Source organism: Scyliorhinus torazame, chromosome 29, assembly GCF_047496885.1.
Source record: "Scyliorhinus torazame isolate Kashiwa2021f chromosome 29, sScyTor2.1, whole genome shotgun sequence".
Lineage (NCBI taxonomy): Eukaryota > Metazoa > Chordata > Chondrichthyes > Carcharhiniformes > Scyliorhinidae > Scyliorhinus > Scyliorhinus torazame.
In genome coordinates, this window is record NC_092735.1 from 14,448,920 (window position 1) to 14,466,554 (window position 17,635).

Here is a 17,635-nt window from a genome sequence, read left to right on the forward strand (position 1 = left end):
GTGGGGGTCGTGGCTGCAGTCCCGGGGTCAGGGTGGGGGTCGTGGCTGCAGTCTCGGGGGTCGTGGCTGCAGTCCCGGGGGTCAGGGTGGGGGTCGTGGCTGCAGTCCCGGAGGTCAGGGTGGGGGTCATGGCTGCAGTCCCGGGGGTAGAGTTTCTGACAGTGGAATCTCCGAGTCTGGCGCACAAAAGGGTCTGGGAGCTGTGAATGCTTCATGAAAAAGGAACCCTGTTGTCTGTCAAACTGGCCAATGCCGAGTTTTGGGGGGGTGGGGGTGAATGACCAGGGTTTCAGAGCTTACTGATGTAAAACGCCTGAACCCCCCCACCCCCCCCCCCCCCCCCCCCCCCCCCACCCGTTATCCTGAGCTGGTGGCGATCTCGAAACAGCCGGTCAGTTCACTCTTCAGCAGGCACTTTCTGTGCAGACAAACAACTTCACTCCTCTCCCCGTAGAGCTCGGCCTGTGCTGTATTTTGGGATTTGTTGCTTGTGCAGCCGGATTCAGTGGTCGCTGCAGGAGCCAGGAATGCGTTAAGAGGCTGGAATCGTAATCAGCCGACACCCAGCATCGCAGTCCGAGCTGGATCTGCTTGAATTCTTTTAGCCACTGGTTTCAATTCGGGTCGTTTGAGTGGAGCTGTTGGTTTTCTCTAGAGGAGCGAGTCACTGATTTAAAATGCTTCATCTGCACTTTCTGTATTCTGACAATATCAACTGTGTCTCTGGAAAATACCTTTAGACATTGGCTCCCAAACAGCCCACCCCATATTAATGCCTCAGACTTCATGTGACTCCCGAGTGAACACTGAGGGGACAGGGTGGGTGCAGAGTTGTGTCTGAGGACAGGGTGGGTATAGAGATGTTCAGTCTGGGGTGGATGTGAGGGGGGTCTCAGGTTGATTCTAGCGGTATGGGGGGTGGGGGGTTCCTACGAGGAAGCGAAGACCCACTGTTTTCCAAATTTGCCGCAGCAACTGAGCATTTCGAGGGGCCTTGCTCTTCTCGATACTCAGTCCGACCTTGGCGGCCGCCATTGTCGGAGTCACGGCCCACCCTTTGGGGACCCCGCCTGCTCGAACGTTTTCATAAATAAATGAGGTTATTTCTTACAAACCGTGTCCAGTTATTTTTTTAAAATAAATTTAGAGTGCCCCAATTCATTTTTTCCAATTAAGGGGCAATTTAGCATGGCCAATCCACCTACCCTGCACATCTTTGGGTTGTGGGGGTGAAACCCACGCAAACACGGGGAGAATGTGCAAACTCCACACGGACAGTGACCCAGAGGCGGGATCGAACCTGGGACCTCAGCGCCGTGAGGCAGCAGTGCTAAACCACTGTGCCGCCGCCGCCCCCCCCCCCCCCCCCCCCCCCCCCCCGTGTCCAGTTCTGATCATTCAGACACGAGGGGGTCATTCAACTACGGGAGCAGTGCGGAGAGAAGCAGGGGGCTGCTACCTTGAAGTGAGGCCTTCAGCTGAGAACGGGGTGTCCCAGTGGTTTTGCCGAGCAAAATAAGATTGACAATGAGAAAGGAAAGGTGATGGAGGGCACGACTTGTCACTGAGTCACATACAGGCCACTTCAAACTGGTACAAGGGCTAAATCTGGAAGCTTCATGTAGAGAGTGAATAACAAATGGGGTTGGTGCTGGGTTGCGAAGGTGAGCAGGCTAGGATTATCTGCAAGGAGTGGGGTAAATCCATGAACTACAGCCAAATGGAATCTGGCCTTGAGAGTCAGTGGGAAACATGCAGTTCTGTCTACTTCCAATAGATGTCCTTGTCCTATGTGGCCAGTGTCTGTAGTTCCCCACGAATCCAACAGGGGGACTCTTCCGGTGAGGGAGAGATTATCAATTCACAGGACGTAGGTGTTGCTGTCAAGGTCAGCTTTTATTGCCTATCCCTAACTGCCCTTGGGAATGATGGTGTTTAAGATTAAGGGAAGGGTTTCTGTGTGGAGTTTGCACATTCTCCTGGTGTCTGGGTGGGTTTCCTCCCACAGTCCAAAGATGTGCAGGTTGAGGTGGATTGGCCATTGTAAATTGGCCCTAGATGTGCAAAAGGTTAGGTGGGGTTACGGGGTGGAAGTGTGGCCTTAAGCAGTGTGTTCTTTCAAAGGGCTGGTGCAGACTCGATGGGCCAAATGGCCTCCTTCTGCCTTGTAGGGATTCTATGATTCTTGTAAAATTGGCACGGTATAGAACTTGGAGAGAGGTGTTTTGCCCTTTGTGTCCCCTGTGTTAACTCATTGACAGTGCTGTTTACATTAGTTCCAGTACCAGATAATCCATTTTGAATCATGTTGGTTGAGGGCTGAATGTTGGCCAGGGCACCAGGTACAAATACTATACACCTGCTTTACAAATACTATCATGGGCTCTTTTGCATCCACCTCTGAGATCAGTCAGAACCTTGGTTTGCCATTAGGCAAACTACACTCCCCCAGTGCAGCACTCCCTCAGTACTGTATTGGAGTGTCAGTGTAACTATTCATTTTTCATAAATGTACTTTGTTCAAAGTGCAATACAGATCAGTTTCTCAACATGTGCAGTGCCTCACCATTACAGGTTCTACTTGCAATGCGCATTCACATTTCATGTCAAACTTTCTCTGGTGCATTCAGCCTGAGGGGGTTGGCTGCCCCAAGCTTTACTGCGTCCCTCAGCGCATTGCTCTGGGATGTGACAGTCCGCAATACTCTGTCATTGACCACACTTATTATTTCATAGAATCCCTACAGTGCAGAAGGAGGCCATTCAGCCCATTGAGCCTCTACTGTCCATCAGAAAGAGCACTCGACCCAGGTCCACTGTTGTAACCTAACTTGCATATTCCGGGATTCTAAGGGGCAATTTAGCATAGCCAATCCACCTAACCTGCACAACTTTGGACTGTGGGAGGAAACCCACCCGGACACAGAGAATACTCGAGTGCAGAGGGACCTGGGTGCCCTTGTCCATGAGCCACAAGATGTCAGCAAGTCATTGGAAAGGCAAGTGGAATGTTGGCCTTTATTGCAACGAGGATAGAATATTAAAGTTGGGGACTCGTGCTACAACTGTCCAGGGCATTGGTGAGACCACACCCCAGAGCACGGTATAGTTTTGGTCATGAGACTGGATGGGTTAAAAATGGATAAGGAACAGATACGATAAAGTCACAACTTTCACGACTTCCTTGTACAAGTATTTGTGTACCTAAGCTTTGTACTTTGAACATCACATTGCCCATGCATGAGCAGCATTTGCTTGTCCTTGTTCCCCCCCCCCCCCCCCATCTCTTACCCGAGAGGACGTCAGCCAGGACGGAGCGGAGCTTGTTGGGCTTGCTATATAACCCCAAGGACACAATGTACAAACCTCTAGATAAAGAGGGAAAACTGTACCCAATGTCACCCTCACCCTGATGGCCACCTTTGTGTGTGGCCGCATCAAGCTGTGTGCAAAGTACACAGACAGACCAGATATCACTGCATGCTGACATGCTATCAAATCCAGTGTTACGAAGGATGGCTCTCGCTGTAAAGGCTCAACGTGGGAAAGTCTCTGCCACAGCATACTGAGTAGCTAGAGCTTCCTATCTTGACTCAATTTTCTTCTGTCTCTTTCCAACCACATCTGCGAATCTTCTGACATTTCCTCCGCCATTAATGGCTGTAAGCGAAGACGAGATCCTGCTCTCTCTCTCTCTCTCCAGAAAGCCAGTGAGTGCTTTATTTCTGAAACTATAGAGAGCTGGATACAAACCACGAACTGAAAGCACAATTTGAAGAGATGGTATTGGGCACCACCCTATGAAATAAAGACTTTTATTCTTTGACTTATGATTTCTACCCCTTTTTCCCCCTCTGTGTTTGTCTGCCTTGTGTATGTGTGGAGGGCAAGTTAAATTGAGGGGGATTATGATTAGATAATAGTTAACCAGTTGTATTTGCTGCATGCAAGGGTAGCACTGCTGCCTCACAGCACCAGGGACCCGGGTTCAATTCCGGTCTTGGGTGACTGTGTGGAGTTTGCACCTTCTCCGATGATTATTATTATCGAGGGATGTGTAGTTTTAGCCGACTGCAAAGTTGTGAGGGAGGATGCCGTTCGTCGAACATGCGTCGAGCTTCACTCAACACTGCGGTGGACCAGGTACAGAAATGCGAGCATCAGAGCGAGGTAACGAATTCAAGTGGCGAAGAACAGGCGCCTGGGATCCTGCTGTAGCAGAGGTTTTTCTGCAAAACCGTCGACCAATCTGTATTCGGTCTCCCCAATGTAGAGGAAGACCAAACGGTGATCAGCGAATACTGGATTCAAAGAAGTAGAATTGAGGGGAGAGGAGGCGAATGAGCAGGTGTTACAATTCCTGCGATTGAATGGGAAGGTTCGTGGGAGTGGGCCGAGGTGGTTGGGGTGATTGAGGCAAACACCAGGGTGTTGTGGACGGAATGATCCCATCGGATGCTGCTGGAAAGGGAGGGGGAGAATGTGTGTTTAGTGGTGACTTTGTGCAGGGGGTGATGGAAATGGAGGCTGACGGGGTAAAACGTGAGGACAAGTGAGGTCCATAGCACAGTCCTCGGAGGAAGGGGTGAGAGAAGTGCTGGGAATGGCCTGGAGATGGTTAAGGGGCACTGTCAGCCGAACTGGGAGGGGTTCTCGGTTGAGTAAAAAAGGATTATGTCCAAAGTGCCTGCTGGGATGTTAAACAAAGTGCACAGATAGTAGAGGCATTTGTTATAATCTTCCAAATTCCTTACATTCTGGAAAGGTCCCAGCAGTTTGGAAAATTGTAAATGTAACACCTAAATTCAAGAAAGAGAGATAGAAAACAGGAAACCAGAGGCTAGTTAGCCTGATACCAGTCATAGATTAGAAAAAAAGGAAGCCTTCTAGCAGAAAGGGGAGCTCAAAACAGTGGACTATAGAAAGTGCAGGGGGGGCACCTAAAAAAATAACTTATAGAGACAAGAGGGGGCATGAAAAACACTGGGGGGGAAAATCCCAATGCTAAATTACTACTTAGTGTCCAAAGATATGCAAGATTGGCAATGCTAAATTACCCCCTTGGTTTTCAAAGTAGTGCACATTAGGATGATTGACCATGCTAAATGACTACCTAGTGTTCAAAGGTGTGGAGGTTATGTTGCAGCTGTATAGAACCTCATGTTGCAGCTATATAGAACCTTAGTTAGGCCACACTTGGAGTATAGTGTTCAATTCTGGTCGCCACACTACCAGAAGGATGTGGAGGCTTTAGAGAGGGTGCAGAAGAGATTTACCAGAATGTTGCCTGGTATGGAGGGCATTAGCTATGAGGAGCGGCTGAATAAACTCGGTTTGTTCTCACTGGAACGACGGAGATTTAGGGGCGACCTGATAGAGGTCTCAAAATTATGAGGGGCATAGACAGAGTGGATAGTCAGAGGCTTTTTCCCAGGGTAGAGGGGTCAATTACATGGGGGCATAGGTTTAAGGTGAGAGGGGCAAGGTTTAGAGTAGATGTACGAGGCAAGTTTTTTACACAGGGTAGTGGGTGCCTGGATCTCGCTGCCAGAGGAGGTGGTGGAAGCAGGGACGATAGTGACATTTAAGGGGCATCTTGACAAATACATGAATAGGATGGGAATAGAGGGATATGGACCCAGGAAGTGTAGAAGATTAGTCGGGCAACATGGTCGGCACGGGCTTGGAGGGCCTGTTCCTGTGCTGTACTTTTCTTTAAGAAGTCTTACAACACCAGGTTAAAGTCCAACAGGTTTGTTTCGATGTCACTAGCTTTCGGAGCGCTGCTCCTTCCTCAGGTGAATGAAGAGGTATGTTCCAGAAACATACATATAGACAGATTCAAAGATGCCAGACAATGCTTGGAATGCGAGCATTAGCAGGTGATTAAATCTTTACAGATCCAGAGATGGGGTAACCCCAGGTTAAAGAGGTGTTAATTGTGTCAAGCCAGGACAGTTGGTAGGATTTTGCAGGCCAGATTGTGAATGTAATGCGACATGAATCCCAGGTCCCGGTTGTGCGTTGTCGCGCGTCCTGAAGACCGCCTTGGAGAACGCTTACCCGGAGATCAGAGGCTGAATGCCCTTGACTGCTGAAGTGTTCCCCGACTGGAAGGGAACATTCCTGCCTGGTGATTGTCGCGCGGTGTCCGTTCATTCGTTGTCGCAGCGTCTGCATGGTCTCGCCAATGTACCACGCTTCGGGACATCCTTTCCTGCAGCGTATGAGGTAGACAACGTTGGCCGAGTCGCACGAGTATGTACCACGTACCTGGTGGGTGGTGTTCTCACGTGTAATGGTGGTATCCATGTCGATAATCTGGCACGTCTTGCAGAGATTGCCATGGCAGGGTTGTGTGGTGTCGTGGTCACTGTTCTGAAGACTGGGTAGTTTGCTGCAAACAATGGTTTGTTTGAGGTTGCGCGGTTGTTTGAAGGCAAGTACTGGGGGGGTGGGGATGAACTTAGCAAGATGTTCATCTTCATCGATGACGTGTTGAAGGCTGTGAAGAAGATGTTTCTTTGTTCTTGTTGTTAGGTGAATTGACCATGATCAATGTGTGGAGTTACGGGGGATAGAGTAGGGAGTGCACCTGGGTCGGGTGCTCTTTTAGAGGGTCCAAGCACACTTTTAAAAATAAATTTAGTGTACGCTATTATATTTTTCCAATTGAGGGGCAATTTAGTGTGGCCAATCCACCTAAATTGCACACCTTTGGGATGTGGGGGTGAGACCCATGCAGACATGGGGAGAATGTGCAAACTCCACAAGAGCAGTGACCCGGGATCAAACCCAGGTCCTTGGCGCCATGAGGCAACCGTACTAACCACTGCGCTGCCCTAGGGTCCGTGTAGACTCGATGGGTCAAACGGCCTCTTTCTGCACTCAAGGAATTCCACTGATCCCTGCGGACTGCTGCAAATGACCAGTGTCACACTTAGAGTGAAAGAGAAAATGCTGGACAATCTCAGCAGGCCTAACAGCATCTGTGATGTGGAGATGCCGGCGTCGGACTCGGGTGAGCACAGTAAGAAGTCTTAACAACACCAGGTTCAAGTCCAACAGGGTCGTTTCAAACACTAGCTTTCGGAGCGCTGCTCCTTCTGGGGAGAAAAGTCTGGATGACTCTTGGTTAAAGCTCAGTTGTAATAAGTTACTTAGATCTTTACTTGGTTATAATTTGGGGGGAACCTGCTTGAGGGACAGGGGCCGGGCAGATCACTGCGCTGCGGCATCCCACAAAGTAGGCGGGTCACCTACAGGGCGACCTTTACCCGCTCAAAAATTCCTCTCGCACAAGGCGGCGAGGACCCGGGCGTCACCCCGGACCGTTATTTTCCTTACTCATTAGTTTAAGGCATACCGATAACAGCCCGCCGCCCGCACCAAGGCCCTGTCGACCCCACTCACACTCAGGGTGACTGCTCCACCCACAGCCTCCCAATTACGCTCCTGGTATGAGCGGGAGACTATCCTCCGCTGGCAAACCGACAACATCCCTTCAAAATGTCGAAGGAGTAAATTAGAAAAGATAAACTAAATATGCAGATTAGGTGAACCGGGGCATTATGGGGGTGATGCCCCCCCCCCCGCTGTGGGTTGTGGGAGCAGTAGTCACCCGGGATTGTGGGAGATGTAGTTCTTTGAGTGGCTTTCAGCTCTCCTCTTGTCCCGGCCAGGAAGAGAGCAGCAGCAAGCAGGAGGAGGAGGAGGGGCAGGAGGAGGAGGCCCAGCCTTTATTAAATGCTGCATTTTATTTGTTAATTCCATGTGACCTTTTTTGTGACCATTGGCTTTTTTTTTGTTGCAAGGGGAATGGCTTCTAAAAGGCCTTTCGATGTAGATGACCTGTGACCAAGATTTCCCTGACTCCTTTAATGTCACAAGAAATGCTTCAGGAAGATTGAAGTGACTTTTCAATGGTCGGTTAGAACCCCTGTTTGCATTGCTTCAGATAAGCAGACCACCTCTCCAGCAGGCAGCACAGATTAAGACGCTAGAAGCATGTTTATTTCTCTCGCCTTTGGCCTTTACGCTGTGTGTTATGTAAGGGCACGAATGAGAGCAAAGCTGCGCCGCAGGGAGCAACAGCGAAGAATCAAGCACCATTCCCGGCGGCTGATCAGGAGCATCAACTACCCACCGCGGAGGGTGTACCGGGAGAGGATGTCGTTTGAGACGATGTCGGAGGAGTTGTGTGTGAGGCAGCTCCGTTTCACCAAAGAGGCGATCGGGCGTCTGTGCGACATCCTGCGGAAGGACCTGCAGCCGAGCTCCAAATGCCGGACGGCCTTATCGGTGGCGATGAAGGTAACGACAGCGCTGAATTTCTACGCCTGCGGGTCCTTTCAGTCCAGCGTTGGCGACATGTGCAAGATCACACAGAGCGCTGCGAGGGCCTGCATTCACCAGGTGACCGACGCCATTTTCCACAGGGCTTCTGATTTCATTCATTTTGACACGGCCCCGGCGCAGGTGAGGGACAGGGCTATCTCGTTTCACCGAATCGCTGGCTTCCCCAAAGTGCTGGGGATAATCAGCGGGACCCACATCCAACTGAAAGCTCCGAATGATGAGCCCGTTTCGTACATTAACAGGAAGGGTTTCCACTCGCTGAATGTCATGATTGTTTGCGATGCCCAGATGCGGATACTGAACGTGAATGCAGATCAGAAGGGAGGTGCCCACGATGCCTCTGTCCTTGAGAACTCAAACTTGCGTCGCTTCATGAATAAATTACCTCAGAGATCGGGATGGTTGCTCGGCGATAACGGCTACCCGCTAAAGACATGGCTGATGATCCCTTACAGCAATGCCAATAATGAAGCGCAGGAAAATTACAACCATGCGCACGTCTGTACGCGCCAGAGGGTGGAGAAGACCATCAGGCTGTTGAAAGCACGCTTCCAGTGCCTGGACAGGTCAAGGGGTATTTTACAATATTCTCCGGTTAAAGTGTCGAAGATCGTGGTGGCTTGTTGCGCGCTGCATAACTTTGCCCAGCAGGAAGGGCTGACCCTTCACCCCACGGAGGACAGTGTGTCAGAGATGGACGAGATGGAGGATCCAGATCCGGATGCTGATGGAGTCGTGCCCCACGGGGTACCCAAGGAGGTTCCGACCGCAGCCGCCAGGGCAGCGAGGGAGCAGCTGGTGGAGGATAGATTTGGACTTTCAGAGAGAGAGAAAATCCTTCTGTGGCAAAATGGACAACAGCCTGAATTCTAGGCCCGATGAACAATTGGACACTTTAAATTAAGAAGTGGACGTTTTAAATCACAGCCAGCCCACATGCAGGCCTGACGGGAATTCGAGCAGCCAAGTTCGAATACATTGAGCAGAGACAGACAGTCGGGACAAGCCTGGGCCTGCCCTGTGAACAGGGCATCAAGAGATAATCGGTTCCATTCAAATGGATCAATTGTTGTGGATTGCCCAGATGAAGCCAGACTTTCTGGCACCCAGTTTCCCGCTGTTACCATATATGGAGTAAGGTTACATGCAGACAATATCACTGGAGATGGACCCCTGGGGTTGGGTTCCTGGTGTCCTCCAGAGTTGCAATTGGCAACTCCATCGGGTGTTGCGGCCCCCCGCCCCGAGACTCATTGGCTGAGGGCCAGAGAAGCTTCTGGAAGAGGGCGAAGAGGGATGTAACAACGAGCCATCCAGCGACCCTCCCCAGCGAAGATTCGCCGCAGAGGCAACAGAGAAGATTCAACGGCAGACGAGAGGCCAGAAGGAAGCAGCGAGTGAGACCCACCTCCGCGGAGGGAGGCCCTGAGGCAACCAAGACTCAGAGAATTGGACCCGCAGCTTGACGGAGTTCATCCGCTCGGGTAGTACTAAGAATCCTGGGATTATGGTAGTTGGGATAATTTAAGGGGGGTTTTTACTGTATTTGATAATAAATTGGATTGAACTTGTATTTGTCCTTTGTTTATCTCACAAATAAGGGACCTGTTTGAATAATAAACTGGCCGAAATGTGCGAGGTTTTACAGACAACACCGCCCTCCCTTCCCTGAGGAAATCAGAACTGTGTAGCTACAAAGTGATGTTTTATTGAAAGACTTTTCACGTTGCTATAGCTGAACGTCGACTGTTTAGTGTGAGAGTTTGCGTACTAATTGTGTTAATTCATTATTTCTGTACATTGTATTTTTGTAAACTGTTGAAAGGTTAAAATATTTCCGTGGCAATAAAACAATTTTGAATACAGAATAACGACAAGCTAATGTTTTTTTTATTCATTTAGGGGATGTGGGTGTCGCTGGTTAGGCCGGCATTTATTGCCCCTCCCTAGTTGCCCTTCACAAGGTGGTGGTGGTTTCCTTCTTGAACCACTGCAGTCCCTGAGGTGTAGGTACACCCATTGTGCTGTCGGGTTGGGGGGGGGGGAGTTCCCGGATGTTGCCCCAGCAACAGTGAAGGAGCGGGCGTTATATTTCCAAGTCCGGGTGGTGACTTGGAGGGGAACCTCCAGGTGGTGGGGTTCCCAGGTATCTGCTGCTCTTGTCCTTCTGGATGGTAGTGGTCGTGGGTTTGGAAGGTGTTGTCTGAGAAACCTTGGTGAGTTACTGCAGCGCTTCTTGTAGACGGTACACACGGCTGCCAGTGTTCGGCGGTGGTGGAGGGAGTGAATGTTTGTGGAAGGAGGAGCAATCAAGTGGGGCTGCTTTGTCCTGGATGGTGTTGAGCTTCTTGAGTGTTGTCGGAGCTGAACTCATCCAGGGAAGTGGAGAGTATTCCATTAGACTTGTGCCTTGTAGATGGTGGGCAGGCTTTGGGAGGGGGTCAGGAGGTGAGTTACTCACCGTAGGATTCCTGGCCTTTGACCTGCCCTCGGTAGTCTAAGAGTATTAATATGGCTAGTCCAGTTCAGTTTCTGATCAATGGTAACCCCATGTTAGTATGTATAGATACAACAGACTGAAATGTAAATTAATTTATGAATATAACTCTCAATAATTAATACAACACGGGCAGCACGGTGGCGCAATGGTTAGCACTGCAGCCTCACGACGCCGAGGTCCCAGGTTCGATCCCGGCTCTGGGTCACTGCCCGTGTGGAGTTTGCACATTCTCCCCGTGTCTGCGTGGGTCTCACCCCCACAACCCAAAGATGTGCAGGCTAGGTGGATTGGCCACGCTAAATTGCCCCTTAATTGGAAAAATGAATTGGGTACTTTAAATTATTATTTTTTTAAATTAATACAACACTTCCTGGCCATCTCCATACTAATTTTTAAAACAGTATATATATATTTTATCCATAAAATTTGTAAAAGTGCATTACAGAACAGTTCAACTGTGTTCACGCTGAGATGCGTCAGGGCCATCATCGATGTAAAATGGTGGACAGGTAGCAAATCAAATACATTGGGAATTGGATAGTTTCACTTGGCGGGGGACTGTGCTCGATCCTACCGAAATCACCTCTGTCATAGAATCTAGGGTGGCACAGTGGTTAGCACTGTTGCCTCACGGTGCCGAGGACCTGGGTTCGATCCCGGGCCCGGGTCACTGCCCGTGTGGAGTTTGCACATTCTCCCCGTGTCTGCGTGGGTTTCACCCCACAATCCAAAGATGTGGAGGGGAGGTGGATTGGCCACGCTAAATTGCCTCTTAATTGGAAAAAAAATGAATTGGGTACTTTCCAATTTATTTTTTTAAAGTTCATAGAATCTCCACAGTGCAGAAGGAAGCCATTCAGCCCATTGAGTGTTCACCCTTCAAAAGAGCACTCATGTCCACTCACCCATCCATGCAGCTCTATCGCCGTAACCCCATAACCTAACCCGCACATCCCTGGACACGAAGGGGCAATTTATCATGGCCAATCCACCTAACCTGCACATCTTTGGACTGTGGGAGGAAACTGGAGCACCCGGAGGAAACCCACGCACACACGGGGAGAAAGTACAAACTCCACACAGGCAGTGACCCAAGCCGGGAATCGAACCCAGGTCCCTTGCGCTGTGCCTCACTGTCTGAGAACAAGGTGCAAGTTTCACAAAACATCAGCATCAAACCTAGGGGGCACCTTGGTACAATTCCACGTGCGTTTCGCATGTCAGTCAAGAGAGTAGCTGCTTCCCTCTGTGTGTATCGAGCTGTACTCCGCGGGATAAGTTTTCCGTCGCTATGGACCCCAGGTAGAATTTGCCAACCATTTTCAGCAAGGTGAGTTTTTGTTTGCAAAAATATATTTTATTCATAAGACCTCTGAACGAAACATTACAAAAACATTTCAAATGTTACAACAGGAAAGTACAATGAAATTCACATTTTCTCCGGAGGTCAACGTGCACTCTGAGATGCTTCAATTCAGTAATGAGAACAGAACAAACATTTCAATATTTTCATTGCAGAGAGTACAGTTCTGTTCAAACTGTATGCATCGGTTATGTTGCTTTAATAGAGTTACATACATAGAATTTACAGTGCAGAAGGAGGCCATTCGGCCCATCGAGTCTGCACCGGCCCTTGGAAAGAGCACCCTACTTTTTTTAAAACAAATTTAGAGTACCCGATTCATTTTTTTCCAATTAAGGAGCAGTTTAGCGTGGTCAATCCACCTAGCCTGCACATCTTTAGGTTGTGGGGGCAAAGCCCACACAAACACGGGGAGAATTTGCAAACTCCACACGGACAGTGACCCAAAGCCGGGATCGAACCTGGGACCTCGGAGCCATGAGGCAACAGGGCTAACCCACTGCGCCACTGTGCTGCCGAAGAGCACCCTACTTAAGCCCAGGCCCCCACCCTATCCCCGTAACCCCACCTAACCTTTTTGGACACTAAGGGCAATTTATCACGGCCAATCCACCTAACCCACACATCTTTGGACTGTGGGAGGAAACCGGAGCACCCGGAGGAAACCCACGCAAACACGGGGAGAACGTGCAGACTCCGCACAGACAGTGACCCAAGCCGGGAATCGAACCTGGGACCCTGAAACAGTGAAGCAACTCTGCTAACCACCGTGCTACCGTGATGCCCATTGTCCATACGGTTGAAATTAAGCACACAGCCTGGTTTACATGGTTACTAGCCCCTCGATGTACATGAGCTCAACTTGGCCAGTTTGCTCATCCGCCTTGCCGCCCTCCACTCTCATCCATACAAGCTGCAAGAACCTCAAACCCTGTTGGACAATTGCAAGCACTGAGGCTCCTCCACATCTACCTTCCCGCTGCCCATACCAGCTTCGCTCGCAGTCAAACCCTCTCTGCATCGCGGTTTCTGCAGCTCCGGCTCTGAGCTGAAGTTCCTCGAGCCACAGACACTTACTGCAGATGTCATTACCGTGGATCACAAAGTTGTCCACCAGCACCCACATCCTGCAGCAGCAACACCGCACCTGCCCAAGCCATCATTATTATGTGTTAATTAGTTATTTTTCTTAATTTGTAATTGATAAACCCTACTAAAACTAATAAGTTTCACTACTGCTGGTAAACGTTACTACCACTAATAGACCTCACAATTACTAATAAATTATCTCAGTTTTGCAAGAGAAATTAGAAAAAAACACTCACCACCAAATCATTTACCTGTTCCTTGTGACATACTTTGATTCCCTCACACATCTGTCATTCCATTCTGAAGCCCCGGACTAGTGACTCTTTTAAAACTTGTCCCTTGTCATGATAGGGAAATATTAGGAACTTGGGTCCAGAAATGGGGTCCAAGATGTGGCAGGCAATTTAGGGGTTAAACAGACTGAGGGAGGGACGGCATGCGGCGCAGTGGTTAGCACTGGGACTACGGCGCTGAGGACCCGGGTTCGAATCCCGGCCCCGGGTCACTGTCCGTGCGGAGCTGGCGCATTCTCCCCGTGTCTGCGTGGGTTCCACCCCCCACAACCCAAAGATGTGCAGGGTAGGTGGATTGGCCACGCTAAATTGCCCCTTAATTGGAAAAAATGAATTGGGTACTCTAAATTTTTTTAAAAACAGACTGAGGGAAAAGACTCTAGCAGCGGGTTCAGAGGGACACGCCACAGCCTGAGTTAACTTGTCCCATTCAGACATGACCTCGTTAGTGAAAATACACAGGATGCCCTGGTTCAGCCAGCAAGATCCACTCAAGATCCATTGCCATTCGACCAACCTTGTTTGAGCGGCCATCCGCCCATCACGGAGTCCGCTGACCTCTACGTCCATCACTAGATGATTAGTTGCATATACATGGCATAGCTCTATTCGTTTGCATAAACCGGACTGAGCAATCAGCCATGATAACGAGAATAGATTCAAGTCTAGCAACCTCAGGGGAGAACCTTTGTTTGAGGAGCTGGGGGCGGAGCTTAGAGAGAGACAGACAAACAGACAGGAAATGCAGTTTTGAGCAGTTACAGAGAGAAGGCTGTGGAGGCCACCCAGAGAGGTCATGAGGATAGCTGCTCCAGATACAAACTTTCAAAAAGGGTTCTAACGGAACTTGACTAACAGGGAATTGTTTCGTAAATACAGGTATCATCTTTGTCGGACTGTGTAAGTGGAATGAGAGCTGTATGTTTATTGGATGTGTTGCTTAATGAGATCTGATGTATGACTGTTAAGAAACTGCATGTGCCGGGGAGCACAGTAGCACGGTGGTTAGCACTGCTGCCTCACGGCGCTGAGGACCCAGGTTTGATCCCGGCCCCGGGTCACTATCCGTGTGGAGTTTGCACGTTCTCCCCCTGTCTGCGCGGGTCTCACCCCCACAACTCAAAGATGTGCAGGTTGGGTGAATTGGCCACGCTAAATTGCCCCTTAATTGGAAACAATAATTGGGTACTCTAAATTAATATTAAAAACAAGAAACTGCATGTGACCTCTTAGATTTAGAACTGAAGTGAAAGTTTAAATATTGTTTTGTTTTGTTTTCTTTTAATAAAGTTTGTTTATAAAATAACCAAGCCCTATTTCTCATATTCTCGCTCCTGGAATGAATTGATCTCTCCGCACCACATTAAAACTTAAAAAGCATTACGGCCGGGATTCTCTCTTCTGGGGACTAGGTCCCCACGCCGGCGGGAAAACCGGCGGCAACCACTCCCGCGTCAACAGCCCCTGAAAGTGCAGAATTCTCCAACTTTTCGGGGGCTAGGTGGACGGCGGAATGGTTGGCGCCGCTCCAGCCGGCGGCGTAGGGCCGGCGGGAGTTCGCGCACGTGCGGCACGCCCGGCGTGATCTGGCGTATGCGCAGACCGGCCGGCGTATTTCCACGCATGCGCGGGGGTTCTCTTCTCCGCGCCGGCCCCCGGGCAATATGGCGGAGCCGACAGGGGCCCGGCGCAGAGGAATGTAGGCCCCCACGGAAACAGCCTGCCCGCCGGATTGGTAGGCCCCGATTGCAGGCCAGGCCACCGTGGCCCCCCCCCCCCCCCGTGGTCGGATTCCCCCGCGCCCCTCCCAGGAACGCCCCTGCACACTTACCTGCCAGGTCCCGCCTTGCCTGTGGTGAGTAATTCACGCCGGCGGGACTGGCCAAAACTGGACGGCCACACGGCCCATCAGGGCCTGGAGAATCGCTGGGGGGGGGGGGCCCGGTCAACAGCCCCCGGCTGGCGTGGCGGGAATCCCGTCGCCGCCTGAAAAACGTCGCGGGAGAATAGGGCAGCCAGCGTCATGGCGTGATTTGCACCACCCCCCCCCCCCCCGGGGATTCTCCGACCCGGAAGGTGGGTGGGGGGAGAGAATCCCAGCCTACATGGTGGTTCAGTATCTTAGCCATTAACTTTTTAATTTTGAAAGTTTTTCCAATTAAGGGGCAATTTAGCAAGGCCAATCAACCTACCGGGGCCGGGATCGAACCCGGGTCCTAGGCGCCGCGAGGCAGCAGTGCTAAGCACCGTGCCACCCCTTCTTTCACCAAGTTGATGATCCTCCAGCTGCTGTTGATCTTTGTCTCGACGGGTGTCCCTGAGAACAAACAGCTCGCAAAGCACAGAGTCCCGCGTCAGAGAACTGCTCGGGATGAACCTCAGAAAGCAAACACTGCATCTCTCCCCGCACCTTCGTTGCAAAGGCACATTCCAAAAGCAAGTGGACAATGGTCTCTTTCCCACCACAGACACCGAGAAAGCAACATGCGGATGGGGGCACATTCCAGGCATGGAGGAAGGACCCTCTTCCCATCAGCCATGCTACATCTTGGTGCTCGTTTGAAAGATTTGGCGATGAGGCATTCTGTCAAATGCCTTTGACAGTCTGCTCAGGAAAACCATCCAACAGGAACCACCATCTCCTTGTCCCCCAAGGCCTCTAAAGATGTTACTGGCTGCCAACGCTTGATGGACTTGTGGTCAAAGGCATTTTCATGCATTACGAACTGTTATGGGCCAGGGTTTAGAAAACACCAAAGTATGTCATGGAGTTCACCTGACCAACAACTATTTATAGATTTTGGTTATGAGGAGCGTAAGGGCCTGACTTTCAGGTGCTATTCAATAATATTGTCACAAGTAGGCTTCAATGAAGTTACTGTGAAAAGCCCCAAGTCGCCACATTCCGGCGCCTGTTCGGGGAGGCCGGTACGGGCATTGAACCCGCGCTACTGCCTTGCTCTGTATTACAAGCCAACTGTTTAGCCCACTGTGCTAAACCAGCCCCAGCCCCAACAGAGGCACTTCTACTCAAAAACAAAGTGTACTATGAATTCAGTTAACATTTCTATAAACACACACAGTAAGCATTTGAATCAACTACAAGCATAAATACCCCACGCAGCTACAGTTCCCTATATATATATTAACCCTTAATAACTTCCCTTTCAACTGTTTCAATTTGATAACAACATCCAATACCAGAAAAACCCTTTTACCAAAACAATAGTTTTGAGTTCTTTCCAGAAAACAGTTATCATTTTTAAATTATCAAGTGATCCGGACATCTTTTAGCATGCAGAGAGAAAGAGAGAGAGACAAAATAAGCCTTCTTTTGTCTGAACCCAGCTTCCAACAGTATAAACCGAAAGTAAAACTCAGAGCCACAGTCCAGCTCCTAGCTCAAAATGAAAGTAAAACCCAGAGCCACAGCACAGCTCCACCCACACAATGACATCACTGAAGCCATTTGATAAAACACACTTTTCTTAAAGGGACACTCCCATGACAGAAGAATAGGTGGTACGGTAAGGTATGGTCCAGTTACTTGGAGCATTCCATGGCAGCGTGGCCAGACACATCCTTCACAACACCGGGGACAGAGAGATCCTCAGCACGTAGCGACACTTGATGTTTGTACACCGAGGATCTATGCACAGCTTGATGCAGCCACACAAGAAGGTGGCCATCAGCATCTGGGCCATGTTGCGTACGCATTTCTTCTTTATCCAGACTTTGTAACAAAGGCAAAGAGCCAAAGGCTAGATAGTTAAAATTTTGACATAAAGATAGTGGTCAAGGTTCATGTTTCAGTCACAGAGGCAACTGCTCCTCCGGCCGGCTGGTGGCGCCGCTGTTCACCCCTCCGGCCGGCTGATGGCGCCGCTGTTCACCCCTCCGGCCGGCTGGTGGCGCCGCTGTTCACCCCTCCGACCGGCTGATGGCGCCGCTGTTCACCCCTCCGGCCGGCTGATGGCGCCGCTGTTCACCCCTCCGGCCGGCTGATGGGGCCGTTGTTCACTCCTCCGGCCG

The 17,635-nt window shown here is 50.2% G+C and overlaps 1 non-coding gene and 1 pseudogene across 1 annotated transcript; one reads left to right on the forward strand and one right to left on the reverse strand.

The window, feature by feature from the left end:
- Positions 1-7,213: 7,213 nt before the first annotated feature.
- On the reverse strand, positions 7,214-7,364 carry LOC140404161 (U12 minor spliceosomal RNA). Its single transcript, XR_011938461.1, has one exon. It is a non-coding gene; the product is annotated as a U12 minor spliceosomal RNA (small nuclear RNA).
- Positions 7,365-7,674: 310 nt separating this feature from the next.
- Positions 7,675-10,195, forward strand: LOC140403877 (putative nuclease HARBI1 pseudogene; annotated as a pseudogene).
- The last annotated feature ends 7,440 nt before the right edge of the window (positions 10,196-17,635 follow it).